General features: G+C 35.7%; 1 long non-coding RNA gene across 5 annotated transcripts in view; it reads right to left on the bottom strand.

Annotated features, from left to right (window-relative positions):
* The window catches only part of LOC103471844 (uncharacterized), a 26251-nt gene extending 6359 nt beyond the window's left edge, over window positions 1–19892 (bottom strand). Inside the window, exons 1-7 of one of the 5 annotated variants that reach the window (XR_534727.1) lie at window positions 19721–19892; window positions 15482–15695; window positions 14745–14850; window positions 13324–13370; window positions 7970–8036; window positions 7813–7869; window positions 5073–5209 (exon numbers count right to left, since the gene is read on the bottom strand). This is a non-coding gene — a long non-coding RNA (uncharacterized LOC103471844). Of the gene's footprint in view, window positions 1–216; window positions 742–5072; window positions 5210–7812; window positions 7870–7969; window positions 8037–13323; window positions 13371–14744; window positions 14851–15481; window positions 15696–19720 lie in introns of those variants that run through there. The other 4 variants (XR_534729.1, XR_534726.1, XR_534728.1 and 1 more) reach the window with 4 other exon arrangements.
* Window positions 19893–22622: the final 2730 nt, after the last annotated feature.

Raw genomic sequence — 22622 nt, forward strand, 5'->3', positions numbered from 1 at the left:
GGGGGGACAGAGGAAATCAATATCTGCCAGATTGATCCTCTATGTGAGGTCAGATCCAGCTGCAAAAGCACTGCATGAAGCATGATTTTTTTTATTTTTTATTTATTAATTTTTTATTCATTATACAGAATTTGAACTAGATGCATGAAACCTGAAAAAATATTTTAGTTGGAGTCTCATATTTTTACCTCTTTACTAACTTCAACAGAGAGTTTATTTGAAAATGTTTTGATCCAGTTTATCTTTAGAAAGTTATGGATCGATAACAATTTTCTTTTCCCTCAAATATTAAATTTTTCACCTATATTTTGTATATTGTGCATCAGTTTAACAACATTATTCACAAAGCCATTTTTCACTAATGATATTTTTCAATCCCTTCATTGATACAAGCAGGAATTTGTACTTGCATTTTGTAATAAAAACTGTAGTAAAAAGCAATGATTCCTCAAAAGAGCAAAAATTACAATCCCACTCTTATCGCAGCCAATAAGCTACTTTACCCCGAGTCTTTTCTTTTCCCCAGATTAACTGCTATCCAGTTTCTCTTTTGCATAAAATAAACCAACCTTCAACCACAGCAACTGAACATCAGAAAGGAGTTTTTTCATAGCAGTAATATCTAACCATTTCAGGAAGCAATGAAAAATAATAATCCTGACAAAATGCTCTCTTTGATCTTCGCCATAAATAAGTCCTCGCCGCCTCTGGAGGACTCGCCATTATCAGCATCCACAGCGACTGCAGCGAAAATCCAGCAGAGACAGAATATGAGTAAAGCGGACGAGCCTGATAACATCTCAGTTGTGCAGCAAAAACCTGTACCACTCGGCTCACTGATGCCGTTATGGATGATTTTAATATTTGATATGACAGATATGATATATAATTTTAATATGTAACTGGCGTGAAATGTTTTGCGGCAGCCACCATGGTCCCAGAGGTTAGAAATCTGTCAGATTTTGACCTAAACTACTCCAGCCCTGTGGCACTGAGCCTTTTTTCTGAGCCAGCGCTGCTCTACATCAAAGCCAACCTGTCTGGTCCCTAACCAGTTTGGATTTAAAACCAGGCCTGCAGATGATGGGACCTGTGTTGACTTTCATTGACTTTCAAAAAAACCCGCAACAAAAAGACAAGCAATGTATTCAGGACTACAATCCACCATGAAACACGCAGGTAAACAGAACCTTGGGAGCTGAAGAACAATTTTTTCAAAGATAAACTCTTTGATGATAGAAAGTGTTTGCAGTAAACCATGAACGGCACTTGTACCAATCTATGACAAAATCTGCAAGGAGTCAGCTAAATTACCCAAATGTTGTTTTGGTTGTTTTTGAGCTGATTGCAGAAAAGTTTCTGTTCTGTATCCAAAGTCTGCAGTAACTGCCTTTGTTATGCTGCCAGCAAACATTTTTAAATGATGCAAATTCTAATTTTATCATGAAATATGTGCTTTTTTTGAGGTATTCAGTGACTGAATACTGTATGAAAACAAAGTGACAGAATATGTGTAAAGAATATGGCGCTAACAGTTGAGCTACGTAAATGACAGTTATATAAATGCTGCCCATGTCAGTTATTTTGCTCCTGCTTTTCTTTGGGACTTTGTGAGTCTTTGCAGTAGCTGCTTTGCCTTTGCCACTTTATTTATGTTCCTTTGGCTCAAACTATTAGCAGCATGGATGGTACGTTCACCTTTAACCATTTTTACATACAACTGCATGAAAGCACAGAGTAAGCAGCAGCTTCTTGTGTATTTATTTTTATTGAAAGTCATAGAAATGCTTTCTGGTAAAAATAAAATCATATTTGTGAATTGCAAGTGTTAAACCAATGTATAATAATGAACACAGATTATATGCTAAAGCACAGCAAGTTAAATAACTAAAGAATAATGACATAGAAAAATATTTTACCCAAATGTATTTAAGCTCCTTTCTCCCCTTTCTCCACGCAGTTGCAGATAATTCAGTGAGACCATAACCTTTTGAACATTTATCTTTACGCAGTGATCTGTAGCGTTTCAGTATACTTGATGAACAGATCACACTTCCATAAAAAAGCTCTTTGACTGCAGAAGTTCATAGAAGATGACATTTAATCAGGACGCTCTGTAAAAAAATACCAAAGGAAGCTTTAAAGTATAAAGTCCATAAAAAAAGTTTTGCTTTACAATTCATGAAGTTGTGGTTTGTTGAGACAGCTACACAAAACCAAAAGGAAGTTTAAGCCATTCATCCATCACAGGTCAATGCAGAAACACAGTCTGATTACCTGAAAAGAGATTTTAAAAGAAATATTCTGACAGGAAGAGACTATCACAGAACGCCTCAGGTTGTCAGGTTGTCCTCAAAATTGAGAACAGCAAACAGACACCTTTGACCTCTCGTGTCTCAAACTGTCTAAGATAAGAAAAAAAGCATTTCTAACAAAGGCTAAACAATTACAAAACACAAAAATCTAAACAAAATCTGGTTGTTAGAGATTAGCCTTACCTTGCTAATCAAAACTGTAATTTAAAACATTGTCATAGGCACATATTGCTTTCATATCTTTTGAAAACGATTTGCAGCTTTGTTGTGTCTAAAAATGCTGGAGTTCTCAATCCACACCAAAACTAAGTCCTCCAGTTTGTCCTCTTTTCCACTGATAAAATGTAAGAGTCCTTTAATGAGATGATTTAAACTTGATTTAGACAGATTTATCTTAATAAACTGAAGAAAACAATTTAAAAAGGTTCACAATCCATTTCTATTTTTTATATTTCATGCAACTAGATAAATAAAAATAAGTTTAGACAGTAATACTGAACAATGAAATGTGAGTAGGAGTGCATCAGGGTCCTTTTGGACAATTTTTAGACCAAGCTTCAAGGAGACATATTCTCTATACTCCATATTCCTAATAAAAGTGTTTATGTGGTACAAGGTTCATAATTTTCCCAAAACTGAAAGCCTGTTTACTATGATGCATTATCCCTCTCATTGCACCGGCTTCAACATCTTAAAGCCTGTAAACCAATGTTCATTTTTAGCTTATTTGGTAGATGAGTCTTCTTTGCTTGAATAGGAGAAAGAAAATGGGATACACAATTTTATGTTTCAGAGGCTTCAAAGAAGGGTATTCACCAACAGACGCTGAGCACACCCATTTTAATAGCTGATCAGCACCACAATCACAGCAACGTCTCAGAGAGAGAGTCTCTTTTCAGAAACACAATGCACAATAGTCAAGTTGTTATTCACATCATTTATTTGGTTAAGAGATTTTCTGCTTCCATCAACTTAATTTTCCTCTGAGATAAAAACCCTCATCATCCTGATGATATTTAAGTGGAGACTACATGGAATATTAGAAGCTGCTTTGTCTTGTTAGAAATGAAGATTTTAAATATAAAGACAAATAGAAAATTTCTTTTTTTTTATTGTTTTTATCTCCCAAGATAATATTACACAAAAGGCTCTGAATGGATTCCTATTGCATTGCTTTAAAATTAGGTGAATCGCTGAAATCTGTCATCAACATGCAACATTTTGACAGTCTGAATGTCAAAAAGTATTTCCATATTTTCCCCGTTATGATTATTGTTGCTAGAATGTTGAAATATATATATAAAAAATAGCTAAACAAAGTAAAAAGCTTCAGTCCATAAACCAGGGGTTAAAGTTTACTTTGTGCTTAAATTAAACAAATGAAAACTATAACATACACAAAACAGGTTTATTCAAATTCATAAAATGTAGAAAAATAAATCAGAAAGGTAATATATTCAAAGAGTACATTTAAAACAAATACCTAGACATGCATCTTATGTCACCATCAAATGTAAACATATAAATACAAACCAAAAATTCCATTTTATTATTATTAGCTATGTTTTAAATGTTTTCATATTTTTGTATCAGACATCTAGATTTTGTCTAAAGTAAATGTCACTGGAGCACATTACATGAAGTATGCCAGTGAGAATGCATGTGTGCAAACATTGGCTGATTAAAAATAAAGAAGTTCCAACAGTTTCATGCGCCAACATGACAAACTGAGTCTAAAAAAAAAAAAACACAAAAAAAAGCCTTTTTCATTAAATTATTGAAATGACTTTTTTTGGGATTTGCCAAAACGAAAATGAGAACTCTAATATTCAAATACTCACATTTCTTCTCGCCGCCTGAAGGAAAGAAATCTTCTTACTGCACAATTTGCCAAATTAGGCCTCAGTGGATTTATGCCGCAAGTTTTAAAGTTTGATATGAAGTCAAAGTAAAGCGCCGCATCTTATTATCAACGTCAAAATATAAATTTAGCCAGTCTCTTATAAAATACCAAATGAAGGAAGCTCTTGGGAAGTTATTTGTCATGGTAAAGAAATTCCCACTAGATAGTAAGTATGTTTTATTAATTGCATCTTTAAGTAAACGACTGTAGAACTGAAAAAATGATATATACTGTAGACTCAAACTTTTGGCTTTGAGGTTTCTAGTAATTTACTTCGATCCAAGCTCACATACGTTTGTGGAGAAAACACTGTTAATAAGAAACTCCTCAGTGCAGCATGATGACGCACTGGTAATTGGAACTGAATTAATTCGTATTTTATAGTCTTATTCAAACTAACTTTTTTACCATAAATACAATCCAAAATCTTTCTGAATGATGGATTCTCCATCTTGTTTTAATCACACATTTAAAGAAAATGCATCATTGCCACGTTTAGGATTTATTTACAATTAAGCAAACTAATTACATGGAATCGAGAATGTAATTATGCTCATTATGAATTGCATTAAGGATAATTTCCCTTAAAAACCCAAAAAAGAAAACATTGAAAAATATTTTTTTTCAATTTACACTGGAAGTTTATTTGTAAATTGTTAAAAAATATTTGCTAATAATAGTTTATTATTTTATTAAAAATCAGACATTTTTAATAAAATGTCTGATTTTAGGCTGGTAAGCAATTTTAGGCTGGTAAGCCTGAAATTGAAGGATAAAGCACTTCCTTTTCTGAACCACCTGGCAGGTTAATTTTACCTGAAAATGACCTTAGCGTAAGAAGCAGAGCGGCTTACCTGGGTCCAGATCTTTTTATGTCACCTTTTGATGAACCAGCCTAAAAGTTGCTCTGCGGCAGGAGGGAGCAGATGGTTTGTCTGGCTCTGGGTCATTACAAGTTTCTGTTATTTCCCACTTTAGATCAGTCGGTAACCTGAGCAGGTGTAGAGGACAAATAAAAAGCTTCACGTAAACCTTTCATGAATGTAGCAAAGCAAGGTGCAAAGAAAAATGAAACAAAAGTAAGTCTGACAAATTGAACAGGCTTGGTTTTGACTAAGCTAAAGAGTTTTGCTGGTTTTGTGGTTGTTTCTCTAAGTGAGTCTCCAAACAGATGAAGGTTTCAGGTAGAAGGGAAACGACGTGAGGCTACATTGCGCCAGTCATTCAGAAAGAAAAACTGACTACCATTTATTTCTACAACTTTTAACTTTTTAGTTAGTAGAAGTACAGAAATGTTATTTTATAAAACACAGCCTGGCCAAAAAAATAAATAAAAAAACTATTTCCATCTGAATTAAAAAAGGGGGAATATTGTGCATCTTCCAGGCACTTAGTGCCATTTTATAGCACAATCAAGTAACTATGCTACCAGAACAAGCAGGAGCTTTTTAAAGAGACAGAGACCCAATTTCAAGGTGATAAATTGAGAAGTCTAATTTAATTTAAGTAATGCTTGGTCAATACAGCAATGTTCTATCAACGATTGCACTATAAAATGGCTCTGTGTGTCAGGAAAGCACACAACACTGCTCCTCTAATTTTGCAGCCTGTATGTAGCATCTAAAGGATTTTTGCAACACTACAGCAAAGGACAGACAAATTGACAAAACAAACATTCAATAATTTAACAAAAATAAATTATTTGAATAGCCAAATAAATTAAAGTTCCATAAATTAATTTGGCCTTTTTTAAATCTAATGAAGAAAAATACTTTTTATTGGAAATTATTCAAAATAAGTGCTGATTTATAAACTACTACTGTAATTAGACTAACCTGTTTTAATATTCTCATTTAAAAATACATTTTGAAATGTCTTGGCAAATGTTTTAATCATTGTAGTACAAAATGCACCTTTTTTTTCTCACTTCTCATAAAACTGTCAGTTGTCAAGCAGCAAAAGATTAAATGTGTCAAACTGTGTCAGTGTCAACAAGAGAATAAAAGGTAGGGACAGTCGTGCCATCAGTTGTCAGGCAAGTCAACAGACCATCATAGACGTGTTTATTTCCTGCACCTGCTTGATGGCATGTCATTGGCTAATTCAGTCACCTCAAGACTTTGTGAAGTGATAAGAAATGTAAATATGCAGCTCATTTTCAGGTTAATAAAATATTACACACCATGTTTGTTCTATATATTGTTACACTATATGTATTACTATATTGACCACAGATTCAGTCACGTTTATATCACCAACATGTCTGAGGTAGATTAGCAATTTCTCCACTGATTACTGTAAGTTTTGATTGCATGTTTAAGATAAAGAAAATGAGACCAACTATACAAACTTCATTCCTTAAGGATTTAGTTTCTTAAACTTTCTGAAGCAGTGACTTTATTCCCAAAGAGTTTTAAGTTTATTAAACTGAGTGGGACAGATGTCTCGCCAGCATGTATCAAACCCGATCCTTTCAAGAGTTTCCAGCCATCTCGCTGATTAATATTGGACACGCAGTCCATCTCTTGCTTTCTGTCTCTTTCTGTCTCTCGTGTGGCCACCACGTTTTTATCAACTCCGCTTCTGAATGGGTTCCGTTAAGATGAGAAAACCTTTATGAGCGTCTCCCTGCTGGGACTAAAGTTGAGTTCAGATTAGAGTAGAAATTGATTTTCTTTTGTTGGGTAAAAAGTTCAAAAAAAAAGAAAATGAAAGCATGAAAAAGAAGTGGAAAAAAATAGTTCCAGCCCACTAGGAAGTCTGTTGCTTTTACGAAATGATAGCGATAGTAAGGATCCCACAGACATGATGTTTGAAGCTTTGGTTGGTCATCCAGGCTAAAACTAGTTTCGTCTTTTAATGCAAGCACTTTTCCCAAAGTGAAAAAAGGTTGTTTTTTTTAAAGATGAATTGTGTGACATCAATTTTTCTTATTTTGGACAGAATTTTTTTTTAGCGAAGACATATCCCTAGTAAAAAGACAGTATTTTATGTAATAAAGTAAGAAACTGTTTCAACTCTTTAGTGTAAAAAAAAAAAAATCAGTCATAAACTATTAGCCTGTCTATCGCATTCCTATGCAATTCCACTTGATTCTCATCTCCCTTCACTGTTCCATCTGAGATTTCTCCCATTGAGCTCAATTTCTATGGTTAAATTTCAATCGGGTCAACAGCAGGAGTAGAAAATGATACCACTGACTTTCTGCACCCTCTTAAGAGTTGTAATGGCAGCAGAGGAAATCTGTGTTGGCCACTCTTCCAAACATTAACATTAACATCACTCCTGTTCAGCTCAGCACTTCTCTCAGCCATGTTTTTTGTTTTTTATAAGAGTGTTTAATGGGTCCTGAATATTTCCATAGTAAGTTTGAAAGACTGAGGCCTTTGGTCTCAAATAAGCTATCCAAGCCTCGGTTTTAAAAAAACAGAACTCTTTAGCCTTATGGAAGAAAGCCTAAGGTCTGATGAACCAAATTTGAACTGTTGTGGCATAGTGGATCAAGGTAGGTTTGGCATAATAAAAAAAAACACAATTTTTCTTCGGGTGAAATAAGGGCATCTCTGGAACAGGATGAAATTCTCAACAACTCACACAAGTCGCAGAGCTGAATATAAGGGATTTTAACATCGTAGAGAGTCTCAGCACACCCTAAACAAAAACAACAGTTTTATTCAGAGGAAATTAAAGATTAGTGATGGCCCAACAAGAGCCTAAAAAATAAGTCTTACAGGAAACGTGTGATGATTACCATGTACCAGGATGTGGCTTCTTACTGAATACATAATACTTGTAGTACATGTTGTGATTTCTTTTCCCTGTGGAAAACAAAAGGCACAAACTTAGGTATGAACCTAACTCAGTGTGGCATTGCCTGCTATTCTAATGGATTTGGGGCTTTCCTGGAACAAGACCATTAGTCTCCTGCAAGAGGAACCGTCATACGGAAATAAATTTGGACAAGCCAGGACCACATTACTTCCATGTCTAATATTTACCTTTATGGGATGGAAAAATAGGCTTACTGTGTGACAACGAAAGATGATACAAATATTTTAGTTGCCTAAGATAAAATTAATGATGGGTAAATAGGAAGTAGTAGTGCTCTGATTTATTTTAGAATACAATAATGCTTTATATGACATGAGGTATAAGGTTGCAAATAATTTGATAGACACCTTCAAATAGACATTTACATCCAGGGAAATGTAAACATAATTTAATGTTGTAGAACGATGGTTCATACTGTAAGCAGTCAAATACAATAGCAGGGATATTTAAATTTAAAGTTAATACACAACTTCTTGTATTTCAATGGATCAGAATGCATTCAGGGGGATTTTCCATTTGGCAAACAAATTTTAAAATTCAAGACACAAAAAATCCATCCACATTTTAAATAATAGATATAAACAACACCACATCTCTAAATCTGATGGCTTTCCACGCAGCTTTGTTTTCTGTTTCATTTGTAATTTTCTTTGAGGTATTGCACATTCCTCTACAAATACCTGTTGGGGAAAACGTATAAATCAAGGTCCCTTCCTTGGTATGTCAGACTGTTGAGTTCTCTACAGAATAAATAACAGATAAAGTTATTTATCTAAAACTGTTTGATGAAACAATATTTATATGCTAATGAGGTCAGTGACTTTCAGAAAAGAAATGCATCAAGGGAAGCTCTTATGTAAATATTGCATTGATTTAATTTATAAAAGATAATTATCAGCCTGCCAACAGATGTATACGAGTAGAATAACACATGAGGACATAACATGAGCAGCTTGCAGCGACATGGTCACATTATGCATCAAACTCATGGATATTCCTTTAAATCTGGTTGTTTCGGCCTTTGATGGAAATTCTTTGACGGTCTCCACTGGACAGACTTCATGTTTATTTTACAGATGTGTCAGTCTCATTCCACCAACATCTGCTTAAACTTATAACACAGGAAAAATTCTGTTTGATACCACCATATATAAATTCCTCGTGTGTTATATATACATTTTTTAACCATTAAAGTTGCCATTTAAACATGTTTAAACACTCACTGGCCCTGTTGTTGGGTACATCTTTTCAGCAATGTTGAGGACCCAAATGTAAAGATGAGCATTGGAGGTGATGTTCCCAGTTTAAAGGTAACTGAACTGAGCAAACCAACAAAACGGGCTGATGGCAACAGTAGAGAATCTGACATTAACTGAGAAAAATCAAGAAGTCCTTATGGTTGGAAGTTTGATTGCTGCATTGCTAAAAAGGGGAGTTAATGAGCAAATTATCTCAAACACACACACCCCACTAACAGAAACTCAATATGACTGTTTGTAACACACCTTGGGTGTATTATTTTTCATGGCCTAGATTTTAGATATTAGACATTCCTCAGATTTCGGCTTATTTTGGTACATTAGCATCACTAACCCTACTTCCTAGATATTAACAGTAAACAAGGTTGACCTGACGTCTGTCAAAATCACAAAAAGTTCAGAATACAATCATCAAACTAAATGTTGGTACCAATAACCAATTTCAATTCACAATCTTAATGTTTTGTTTCAGTTCCACCATAGCTCACCATAGAAATATGAAAGACAAGACAGTGTGAAAAACAACCAAACCTCAGATGGAAACTTCAAACACATTTTCTTAAGCTTATGGTTAAGCTTGGTTTTAACCAAGTTCCTTCACTAACATTTTTGTCTGTGTAGCTGAAGAAATTAACTGGCTTCAGCACCAACAATTTGGTTTTCCTCTGAATTATCTTTGTGTGGTTGAGCTCTAGAACTATATTATTGCTCCTGATGGCAGTTGGTTAAAAAGGCTCTAAGTGCTTTTGAAAGTTTTAAACACCAATATTTTAGATTTTTTTTCCCTCCAACTTCCCTCTTATTTTACTGCTCAATTACAATGACTATATATTATTTACTCTTATCTTTTTTAAGAGTATAAGTTGGCTCACTCCTATTCCAGAGTAGGTAAAGTTGAGATGCTTTGGATGGGAGTGGGGGTATGCATAAGAACCCAGCTGAGTCTTTTGGTGTTGCAGCTTCGTCTGGTTAGTGTGAGGTTCTTTTCTAACTGTATCATCAGACACCCAGCATTATTTCTTGAAAACTTAGGTGAAGAGATGGGCCAGCAGACAAGAAAGAAGAGTGCCAGGCAAATGTAAAATGCTCACTCCATTGATGAAGAGGAACTGGGAATGTCTGGCACCAACCTGGTTACAGACAACTTCAACTTACACCTCTCCGATGTTCAAGGAAGTTTGGGGGCATGGAATCAAGCTGGGCCACGTTTAGGACTTCCATTTAAATCATGGGTTCCAGGAGCAGCGGCTTGAGACACATTAGTGCCTATTGCACTGATAACCACAACACCTTTTGATGGACAATACCATTTATTGAAGCTGTGTGACTGACAAATTATTTCTGTGGAAAATGGCTCATTGTTGGAACTGTTGCAGCGAGCAAACAGGTTAGACTTGACCAAAGGTACTATGGGCTCCGAGGTGTCAGACTTGAGACAGATTAGGCAAACATTCAATGGTTCTGGAAAGGAAACTAGGTCCATCGCAGGACATGTTTGATTTCAAACTACATAACTGGACCAAAGATATTAGTTTATTGAAGGAGCAGTTTGAGGGGTTTTTGAGACACGTCACCAGGAAGAGGGTCACCCTCAGGAGAGGGTCAGTTTGTCACTTTGACGAAGTTCACTGAGGTAGTTAAAAGGCTGCCTGGCAGCAGGGCGCCAGCAGTGGACACAACTCATACTGTGATGCTGAAGACTCAGAACATCATGACACTGCTGGGCTGACATGCCCTCTGAAATGTCACACAGAGGACAAGGACAACATCTGTGATAGAAAGGCCTTTTCACACGATATCTGTCATTGCATGTCGTTATGTGTCACGTCGTCGAGAAAAACAAGAAATATGAACTAATCTAGGATTCATGGGTGTTTTTCTATAGTAATATCAAGGTCTTGCAGCTTAGAAAGTTGAAATACTTTGGAAAAATTGTTGATTTTCCCTGGCACTAATTGGTTGTAACCAAACTGAGAACTGAGAAAGAATGACGGTAAATGTTAGCTCATGCTTCAAGTGGAGACGTTTTCTTGTGTGTGTTAATGCATATTAAGGTGTGTTTGGTGTATGAATGATTTAATTAAGCAATTAAAAGTGCTTTTAAGAGGGGGTCTCAAGTATTCACAGATTGTAGCTATTTGCAGACAACTGTGGTCCCTAAGATTGGCAAATACTAGAGGTCCACTGTTGTGGGGTCTCCCTGTTAGCCGTTTCACAGATAAAAAGTTAAAAATCATGGAAGATGTTTCACTGCCTCGTAATCTTTAAGAAATCTGAATTACAGAAAACATCATTATCACAAACTTTAAAAATACATTTAGCAACAGAGGGAAGTAATAACATTTGACTAAAAAACAAAACCAAGTTTTAAACATAAAACAAATGTCAATCAGTGTCCTTGATTGTTTTGAATGGCACTTCAAATAAAATAATTTAACATGTACTTTTTCATTGATTCAGGTGCTTTTAGCTCAACAGCCTGGTAGGAGATTGACCTGAAACACTGTTTGGCATAAATGGGACACACGTCACCTGTTGACTGCAGCCTGTGCAGGACAGTCATTCACATGCCAATCAGATTGACAACATCAGCTGCTAACCAGCAGGTTGTTTTTCATTACATGTTTTGAATGTTTTATTATGTTGTTCCAGCTGGGCAGAAGTGAATCATATAAACTGCATGCAATTGAAACCAGTTGCTTGGCAAATAAGCTGTATTTTATCTTACAATTAAATGCCACTGCACACCTAGAAAGAAACCACGATTGTTACTTTGGTTTTACTGATTCTGTGAAATTGTATATCTTGATAAAAAAATACCCTTGGTACAGCAAAGAAAGCGTATCAGTTTTCTATATTTTCTTGATGTTACGCAATAATAAAATAATAAAGGTTTTAGTTTAAAAGAAATTAATCCATCCATCCATTAACTCACAGGCTTATTATCCCTAGTGGAGTCACCATGGGTGCTGGTGCCCATCTCCAGCAGTCAAAGGGTGAGAGGCGGGGCACAAACTGGACAGGTCCATCACAGAGTTTAAAATAAAGGATCACTTTATTATTTAGTGCAGCCAACACAAATGTCTGTTCATGGGCCTGACTTGTGTACTCAAAATGAGATCAGTGAGGACGTTTACAGACTTAAATAGTGCATTTTTATCCTCAGTGTTTAAACTGAAAATTATTTTCACCTTATTATCCATGTTCCATTTGTTTTCCTGATAACCAACCAGACGTTAGTGCTTTAATAAAGCATAGAAAAACAAACTTGTTTAATTTTCTCTCCATCTGCTCAGCTCACCTGCTGCCAATCACTATGCTATGCTTAGTTTCATATATATATATATATATATATATATATAAATGTGTATATTTTGTGCACTTTACCACAATTCTCAATGTACGATTTTCAAAGCACAATTTCTACCTGCAAAATAAAAGATTTCTATTATGTTTTCCTAGCTTAGTGGGAGTTAGAGGAGTCCTGTAAATGCTAAGGTTTCTTTCTGTTATAACCCCACTGGTCAGCAGGTTAGTAATGCTTTTGGTAAGTCTTCTTGTTTGATAGGCATTTCAAGGTTTTTTTTGCTTGTTCAGTTTTTTCACCAAGAGATTTTAGTTAGTCTCTGTTTGGCACAACGTATTTATTTTTTTTTTATCCAGAAAAGTTGTATTCAATCATGGAAAAAATAGGAGAGAGTGCTAGCTTTCCTTAATAGTCACATGAAAGGTCATTGCTATAGAAGCTGGTTGTTCATGGTGTGATATGTCCAAAAATGTTAATGGAAGGTTAGTGGAAGCAAAACATGTGTAAAAGGGACAACTGCAGCTTTGAGAGGATTGTGAAGCAAAGCCAATTCATGACTTTAGGGAAGATACACAAGGTGTGGATTGTAGCTTAATTCAGAGCCATATCAGACACCACACACAGACATACTGAGGCCATGGGCTGGAACTGTCACATTCCATGTGTTACGACACCCCTAAACCAGAGACGATATTAGAAGTGTCTTACCTGAGCTACGAAGGAAAAAGCCTGTTGCTTTGTGCTCCCAAGTTCTCCTTTTCAGCAGAAGTAGACACACATAGAATCCAAGTTTTAGAATGTTGTTGAGTTTCCACAGTCAGCAATGATCTGCAGAGTGAGGCATCTGCCTGTGCGAGTCTGAATTTTATCAAGTTCAATATCAGAGCATGCACTGCCAGGACATTCTTACAACATTTCATGATGATTTTATTTCCAACAGTACTTTATAACTCCTCACACAAAAAAGTATAACACCTGCTTCAGTGATCATGATTTCACTTAACTTATTTGACCAGATAACAGTCTCGATCTAGTCTAGTACAAGACTAGCTCCTTGTACTGCTTTGCTTGGTACAGCAGGTCTGGATTTCAGCTATTGAGAAATAATTGTTTCCTCAAGGTGTGGACTTAACACTCCTCCAGCCTTAACAACAGCTAAGAACAGTTAAAGCCTTAATCACCAACGTTGGCCCATGACATATGTATTGCGCCAGTTCGATGGTATGAAGCTTACCGGAAATTGCCTGAGCTGTAAACTACCACCCCCCACTGCAAAGAGAGAAGGGCTTTTGTGTATTTGTTGATTATTAAACATTTTTACAAGATTAATATTTATATTCCTCATTAGAGAGTAAAACATCGTGTCTGCTGAAGCTCATTGTATAAACCATTTCTCTGTTCAGCTCTCCTACAAACAGTTGTAAACAGTTGTAAACAGCATAAACGACGACCACCACTGGTGTGATGATGGGCTGAAGGCGGAGTGTTGGAGAGAAGCTTCTTAGAGAGATCAGCTAATTTCCAAGTGTCAAAGAGCAAAGTCTATTTCTTTTTCACGTTTTGTTTGACATATATACCTTTTTACAATAACTTAAGGTAACATAGTTACTTGGTTGTGCCACAAAATGTGCCAGGAAAATACATGGTAACAAATAATCTTTATGCATTTCACTATTTGAAATATTGTATTATAAAAAAAAATAAATGCAGAACTTCAGATTAGTTCTTGAGTGAGGTCAAGTAAAACAGCTTCTTGTTCGATTAATGTGCTGCATTCCATATAGTTTGCATTGCATAGTTAGGCAAAGTGGGGAAGTTGAACTACTTGTCGGAAAAAAAGCACACCAAGCAACATCCCAGTTGATCAGACTTTTCTTTAAAGTTTTCAAGAGATTTAGGCATGGCCCTGAAAGTAATCAACACATTTTATACTTCCTGCCTTCTGAAGTCACCAGTGCATGAAATTTCAGAGATAATAAACTTCAAAACATTCTTTTATATTTGATGATAAAAAAAAAAAAAACAATGGTCAAAGCAACAAAAGGGAACAACCACAGTGCAAAAACCAAAGACCCGGCAGAACCACTTTGAAACACCAATGATAAAATCTGTTTGCTTTGTTTTTGTACCTTGAACTTCCTCCGTCTCTTTGGGTCCAGATGTTGTGACTGGCATGATGAAGTTTGTCTCACACAGACAATATGGAGTTTCCAACTTGATTCAGACGGGAAAATCCTGAGACACAAGGATTAAAAGGAAGTCAGCAATAATGCAGAAGTTTTTTTTTTCTTTGCCTTTTTTTAAGACTAAGCCGCCCCTACAAAAAAATAAAACATTGTCGATGCTGTGGAAATTGGCTGAAGTGAAATTATTTATTTAGTGTTCTCTTTTTAAATATTAAATTATAAGAAAATGTATGAATGCTTTGTAGAGTAATGGATCTTGTATCCATTTTTTTTAGTTTTTAATATTTTACAGGTAGCAAAGAGGTTGCAGAAATAAGGTTGACTAAACTGCGCCGAGATCTTTTGCTTTTTCCAATTTTTTTGTGAAAACAGAAAAAAAAACACACCTCAGGCATAGTCGGTTGTTAACATGGTCACCTTTCTACTAATTCCATGTTTTATTTCCCCAACCTAAAGCCACTAAATAACTGGTAAACGGACCAAATCTCTTGGGTCAGTTGTATTGTTTAATGTTGCACCTTGTGGCCAAATGCAAATCAAAAGGCACCACCGAAGCTGGAGGCAAGATTTTTTTACACTTAAGGATTCCTTGATAAATATGGAGGAAAAGGTTTAACAGCATTTGTCTCAATGACTGTACAGCATGTACTCTGTCAATAAAAAGAAAGATGTATTCAAACCAGATGTCAAGGAGCACTTGGAGGAGATGTGTATCTTGGGGATGTTGAGATGTAGTGAGAATTTAATGAGCAGAGCTAAATAGTGTGGAGACGGTTAGAGAGTTTCTCCACAGAGCTGAGCTTGGAAGATATTTTTGTGATTGATGATCCAGCAGCCGAGTCCTCTCTAAGCTCCTTCTGATGAGACCTAATAGGCTGCACTGCCGGTCACACCCTGGAGAGAAGGAGGGAAACACTAACATAATCGGCACAGTGCTCTGTGGACATGACAATTGACTGTTTTGACCATGTTCATAATTATGGTGATAAGAATGAAAAATGTATATTTTCATATGCATTTCTTTTTCTCCACATTCCACACATTTACAATTGTTTTTCTACATTCCACATTTGGGTGGACTGCAACAATTTTTCAGTTTGGACCAGTCTGTATACTTTGACCTTTGACATTAACAAAGCATTATTTTCCACATGACTGCTGCTTACTGATCCAAATAGAAGGTTCCTCATCTTCATTCAAATTCTTGTACATCTGCTATGCCGCGATTAAAATCACTTTTATCTAGTCGTGGGACTTGATTAAAGGGGCAGTACTGTGTATTTCCCTGGCGCATAGTGCCATTTTATCAAGTACCTATATTACCTTCGGCTGTTATAAACTGCTGCATATCTGACTTCATAACTTTTGCTGCTAAATTATTGAATATTGAAAACTCAATAACAGAGATAATTGTTTTTATTCTGTTATTCAACCACCAGATTGGTGCAAAATGCTATTCTACCCATTCAGCTTCATTGTTTCAGCCACTCCTGATCATTCATGAAACTTCTGTAGAAACATGGATTGTGGATGCTGACATTAGCGATGTCTGTGCTGCTGCTATACGTTTAGCAATGAGCTGCTATTTTAGCTTCACTGATAGGCTAACTGCTTCTAGCAAAACGTGAACACTACAATAGTCCTTTCCAGTATGTCATCAGTTTTTTTGCAGGAGAAATGAACTCCCAGTGAGCCATGAGAAGCAGCTTTGTTGATCATCCCTGTCGTTTGTGGATGTTGCCTGTGCATCAGGTTTATGGGGCGTACCAGAAACATGCCAATACAAAACATCCATCCGGAACTTTAGTTTGTATAATAATATGATTAAGTTTAAATTTTTAAGACTTTCAAATCTGTGAAATTAACCAAAATCAATCTCAAACATTTATCCCATTTCTTCTCTATTCTGATGCCCTGTTTGCACTTACACAACTCTTCCTCATCACATCTCGGTGTCTTAGTGCACTGAGATGCTGCCATGTCATCATCTTATTTTCAATATGTTTTAATGAGCAATTGGACAGGTGTACCTAACAAAGTGGCCTCTGAGTGTCTCTGTTGGAATCATGATGACCTTCAGCTCTTGTAATAAAATGCAAAGTAGCTTGAATGACTCAGCTAAGTAAAGAGAATTTCATAATGCTTCAATGGTAAAGATGATAACATGACCTTCTTTGCTAGCAAAATAAGGCAGTGACAGTGATAATATTAAGCTCATATTGATTAACAAGGTTTCATTTCTTAGTCTCAGAGGTCAATACCAATCAGCAAGCATGTCTGCACTTCTTTGGCTTCTTTCCAAGTAGCACATCGATCCAATCTGACAAGTCATTCTTTGCTAGATTGATCTGCCTCTGGGATTATGCCTCTAAGAATTGTGAGTAATTTGTCATTTTGCCTGTCCTTTTTTATTCTATTTGAAATGTGACTTAACTTGGAAAATGGAGAAGAAAAATACTTTTTGTGTCAATGATGATTAGCAACTTTAGTTTGTTTTTTTTCCTTCTTAAGGACCTTCCAAGATTTAATCATCATCATCACTGATCAAAAAGGCCAAAAACAGTAATGACAGAAAAAAGGTTTTTACCAATGGACTAAAAAATTTACTGATTTAGGTTAATCTTATTAACATGTGGCATTTAAAGAGAAGACTCAAAAATCCCAGGATTGCAGGTATAATTTCATTTACTTGTAATCCCAGGTAAGTTAAACTGATTTTTGCTGCATGTCCAAAACGTCATAATTTTAGATATGTACCTTGTGACAAATACTAATCCATCAGTATTCATGTGCAACATCTATACTATAATAGTATTAACTCTTTTAAGTCTGACAGCTGAATGAAACATGCTAATTTTCTGCGTGATCAGATAAATTCAGAAACTTTTCAATAGTTGCTATTTTCCACTTCTATGGTTGCAAAGTTTCAACCACCAGCATCTGTATAATTTGTGTATAATAGCACATATTTATTCAGTTGTACAAATATCACACACAGAAAAGGGAAAAATGAAATATCTGATTTCAATATATAATTCTCCAAAAAGTTGATGTAGGAGTCAAGTAGCATTTAGATTTCATGAGATTTGTTCCAGTTACATGCCCTGGGTTTTCTACAGGTCTTAAAAGGGTCTGGACAGATCTGCACTTCATACTTTCAGATTTCTAGTCATAAAATTTGGGAACACTACACATCCTTTCTCATTCTACTTCATAATTATTTGCTACTTTGTGTTACATTAAAGGGCCATAAAACATATTGAGGTTTGATATTATTATTTGACTAAATGTAAGAAAGTTATAGAGGAATGAAAACTTCTGCAACACTATGTAATATGAACGTGAATATGAACGTCACCTGCTCTAGCAAAACCCTGAGGAAGTATAGTTTTTAAGTATTTTATTTTTAATTTTTAAAAGATATAAAGTCATCTGGTTCAGCACACAGTATTTTTCAGCAGATTCCTCCTCTGTAGAACATAAAAGCACAAACATGCATCACTGCCATCACATCAGCTAATACTAAACAATACAGTTTCGTAATGGCAATCATTCAGATGAATTCAACAGAGTGAAGCAGCTGCAGTAAAGGTCATATATGAGTGACCACAGCAATAGTTGTCCTTCAGATAGCAAGCATAGGACTTTATGAAAAGTGTTATTGTATGAGCTGTGGGATTATATCATAGCCTGTAGTTAGCACATAAAAGAAAGATTATAAATATGACATCCATAACTGTGATAATTATGCATGACTCCATGGACAGAACTGGACATTATAGCTTTTTTACTCTCACTCTTATAGAGTACAGAGTGCGTGTGTCTTCCATAGATGAAAGCAGACACAGCTTTGCTTTTGTCATCCTAATGTAGACGGAGCTTCAGGGCTTTCAACCTCAGGCTCTTAAGTCATGTCTGGGGGTCACTTTTTAAGAGTATTATCAAAAAAGCATCCCATAACATCTGATGCTGACTGACATTTGCTCCTAAACTTTAAGTTATTGTGACCAAACTACTCAAACTAACAGCACCAAAAGATGCATTCAAATAGGATTTAATGAAAAGCATGAGACATAGTGCACAATGAAACTTGAAAGTAAGAACATAGACGGTACGTCTTAGCTGAGCCACAGAGTAGGCAGATTTATTCAGAATGATGGAAGCCATCGTGGTAGAGAGACTTGAATTGAAAGCAGCTGAATTATAGTTGAGCCCTTAGATGCAAGGGAGCCCCATTAATAATGAAAGTGGCTATTATAGATAATGGTGTAAAAGTGAGGGATATTGTAATAAACTAGACTGATACCTCTCATCTTTCAACAGCTTATAATTTTACACCTTAAATGACCAAAAGTTATAATCATTGTTCATAAAAACATGCGCCGGGCTAAAAGAAGGATTCACCCAAGGCAAGTCACTGATCACAGAGCCAACACTGAAGCAAATTAAACAGACAACTAATGATGCTCACTCTCACTCCTGAGATTCTAATTTGCATATTTTTTGGCATCTGGGAATAAACAGACAGAATGGTATCAGGTTTATCACAAAAAGAAGACTTATACATTAACAGTAAATTAATTAAATAATTTAAACCTAAATAGGTTAATCATGAAAAAGAAAAAGAGAACCAATATGGAAAAATAAAAATTTATCCTATTTTGAAAACTTTATGCTAATATACTTAAAATATATTATTTGAAAATACATCAAAACTATACTACTTAGATTTTGTAGTAATACTTTTAAATAGAACGTGCAATATAAAACTTTGTAGCACGGTATAATAAAAAATATACTTTAGGTTACTTATGAAAAAATCCACCGATCCATCGTCTATACTAGCTTATCCAGCAGGAATACCCCCTACAAAATCACAACACAGTTACGAATTACACAAAATGGCGGCTACAACTCACCGAAACACTCAACAAGATTAAGGCTCCAGTTCCATGGAAGTTCAATAACATTCAAAAGTCCTGGAAGATATATCTGGTTTATCAATAAACGGTAAACTGAATCGCTTATACTTATATTTCGACTTATATCAAGGTTCGCCTCCAGTTCTTGGCTCTTTTATAGCACCTGTTCAGCATAGCAACGACAAGACATGAGAAGAAGAACTCTCTTCAAATTCACTTGTATTGCCGTTTGGTAGGCTGCCACCCAATGGCAGAAGTATGAATTACACGTTCATCAACTTGTTCAAACACTATCACGCATTACATTACAGCAATGAAAAGCTAAATCAACATGATTCGAGACCCATGGTTTCAACAATGTGCTTTGTTGTTGCAAAACGGCAGATTTTAAGTGTACCTATCTTCAAGCATGAATTATTATTGCTTAGAAATATATTTGGTTCCTGAGAATAACTTGAGAAAAAATATTTCCAGCATGATTTTCATGTAAAAGAAAATGACATAAAACTGGGGTGTGCATCATTGGCGTATTGCAGAAGAGGTGCAGTGGTATAGTGGGACCACCTTCCTTGTGTTGGATCACATCAGAATCATTTCAAGGCATTTCTTCCTCATCACTAAATTTGACAGAAAACTGTAATTGAAAAGGTCAACCATTGCAAACACAAATGTATGTAATTTTAGCCTTTTTGAACTGCAACAGATAGAATATGCTGTTGTTTCAGTATAGCTGTATAGTTTTCAATTTAAGCAATACATATGTGCCCTGAGTGTTCATATGCACTTTCACTTAACCACTCAGTTCTTTGGCAGCTTCTACAGACCAAGCTAGAAACCTAGTTTCAGCTGTGTCCTTGGTTAAAAATCTCTGCAGGACATCAGTGGGGGGTTTGGATCTGGAATTATCTTGGAAATTAAAATGTAGAGCATATGAAGGAAAGGAGCTAGGACCAGGATCCTGTTAATGAACTGGCGAATGGAGCAGCTTTTTTAACTGAGACACCCTTTAGGGCAGAAACAGCAATGCATCCCATGAAACAATGTCTGTTTGCAATGAATCAAGTGAACAATAACAAATCTTTGTTGTGAGAAAAATACGATTTTGTATATTTAAAACATTAGGAATGCTGCAGTTTGGATTGTATAATGTGAAAAAGTCATTTTTTTCTACTCAAAATATAAAATTCTATAAAAGAAATTCTAGAAACTGCTGTGATGTAAGAACAGATGAGGAAAAACTGGCCACCAGGTTTCCTACATTTCACCCATTCCTCTCCTGGCTCTGATTAAAGCAACAGACCAATACTGGTGAAATAAATGAAGCAGCTGGAGTCTCAACAGAAATGCTGAGTGAAGATGGAAAGCTTTGGCCATACATGTGACCCAAAGCCACTGCACTCTGCTTTAACTAATGACATTTTTATATGCAAGTGCGTTGGAGAGAGCAAATGCATTGAATATGTAAAATTAGTTAGCATTTTCAAACTACAGTTCTAGCTATGAACTAATTAACACCTGACAAAAAATGAACAGAGCATTAATCAATTTATTTACCGTTTGATTTGGACTTTTAAGATTTAAGTCTTTTTCAGCTTACATTTAATCAGGAAAGTACAATACTTAATGTTTTCTATACACAAATACCCCATTGTGGCAATGTGGAAAAAAAGTTCAGTTTCTTCCTAATTAAAAATAGAAAAATAACATTTACTGAAGTATTCACAGCTTTTGTTCAAAACTTTGTTGATCAAGTCTTATTGAATACTGTCATCTTCCTAAATAATGGACTGTCATTTATAGTCAAAAGATGAATAGGCAAAAAAAAAATAAACTTTTGGCAAAAAAAATGACATTTTAGGAAGGTGACAATATGAGATAACGTGGCTTAGCTCTCCGTTCTTTAGGCTGTTGGCCCCTTTTTCTCTTCCAGCTCCATCAGGTTGGATGGAGACTTCTGTCAGCCATATCTAGATATTTACAGAGACGTTCAGTGAGATTTAAGTCAGAACTCTGGCTAAACCACCCCAGGACATTCAGTGTGTGGTTCTGAAGCTTTTGAGATCTTGACAGTTTTGGGTTGTTGTCCTGCTGAAAAATGAACCATCTGAGATTAAGACGCTCTGGAGCAGGTTTTCATCCAGGATGTCTCTGGGTGTTGCTGTATTCATTTTTCCTTCTACCATGACTAGTCTGCCAGTTCCTGCTGCAGCAAAACATCTCCATAGCATAATGCTGCCACCACCATGTTTCACTGTAGGGATGGTGCTGGCCTGATGAGCCATGTCTGGTTTCCTCATCAGATGATGTGGCATTCACAAAGACTTTGTTTCATCAGACCAGAGTGTCTTTGTTCTCATGGTCTTAGAAACTGGAGTTGTCTATTCAGGTGCCTTTTGGTGAACTTCAGATGGGCCATCATGTGCTTTTCTTTAAGGAGTGGCTTTCCTCCATCTACAATACCTTACAGGCATGATTGGTAAATTGCTGCATAGATGCCCATCCTTGTGAAAGGTTCCCTTTAGAGAACAAATGAACTTGAGTGCATCCTAAAAACTCTTGATAATTATTGAAGCAGAGACAAAGGTAAAAGTTTAAGACTCTTGACTGGAATTTAAAACCACTTATGCATTTTGAGTTCATCTCAGACCGTCTTGATCAGATGAGCATTATTCCAAAACAGAAGTTTGGATGAATGTACTGTGAACCCGTCCAGAAGACTCCGTTCAAATTTAATCCAATTGGAGTTTAAAATGTGATTTTACGCTAAACATCACCAGTTGTGTAATGCAATTTGTCCATTTTTCAGAATCTATAAAAATGAGTAAATCGAATGGATCTAAATCTCTCAAAAGGGCTCATAGTTTCCATTCAGCTTTTGAAAAGTTATCAGCTAGAGAAT

This window comes from Poecilia reticulata, linkage group LG10 (assembly GCF_000633615.1).
Source record: "Poecilia reticulata strain Guanapo linkage group LG10, Guppy_female_1.0+MT, whole genome shotgun sequence".
Taxonomy (NCBI): domain Eukaryota; kingdom Metazoa; phylum Chordata; class Actinopteri; order Cyprinodontiformes; family Poeciliidae; genus Poecilia; species Poecilia reticulata.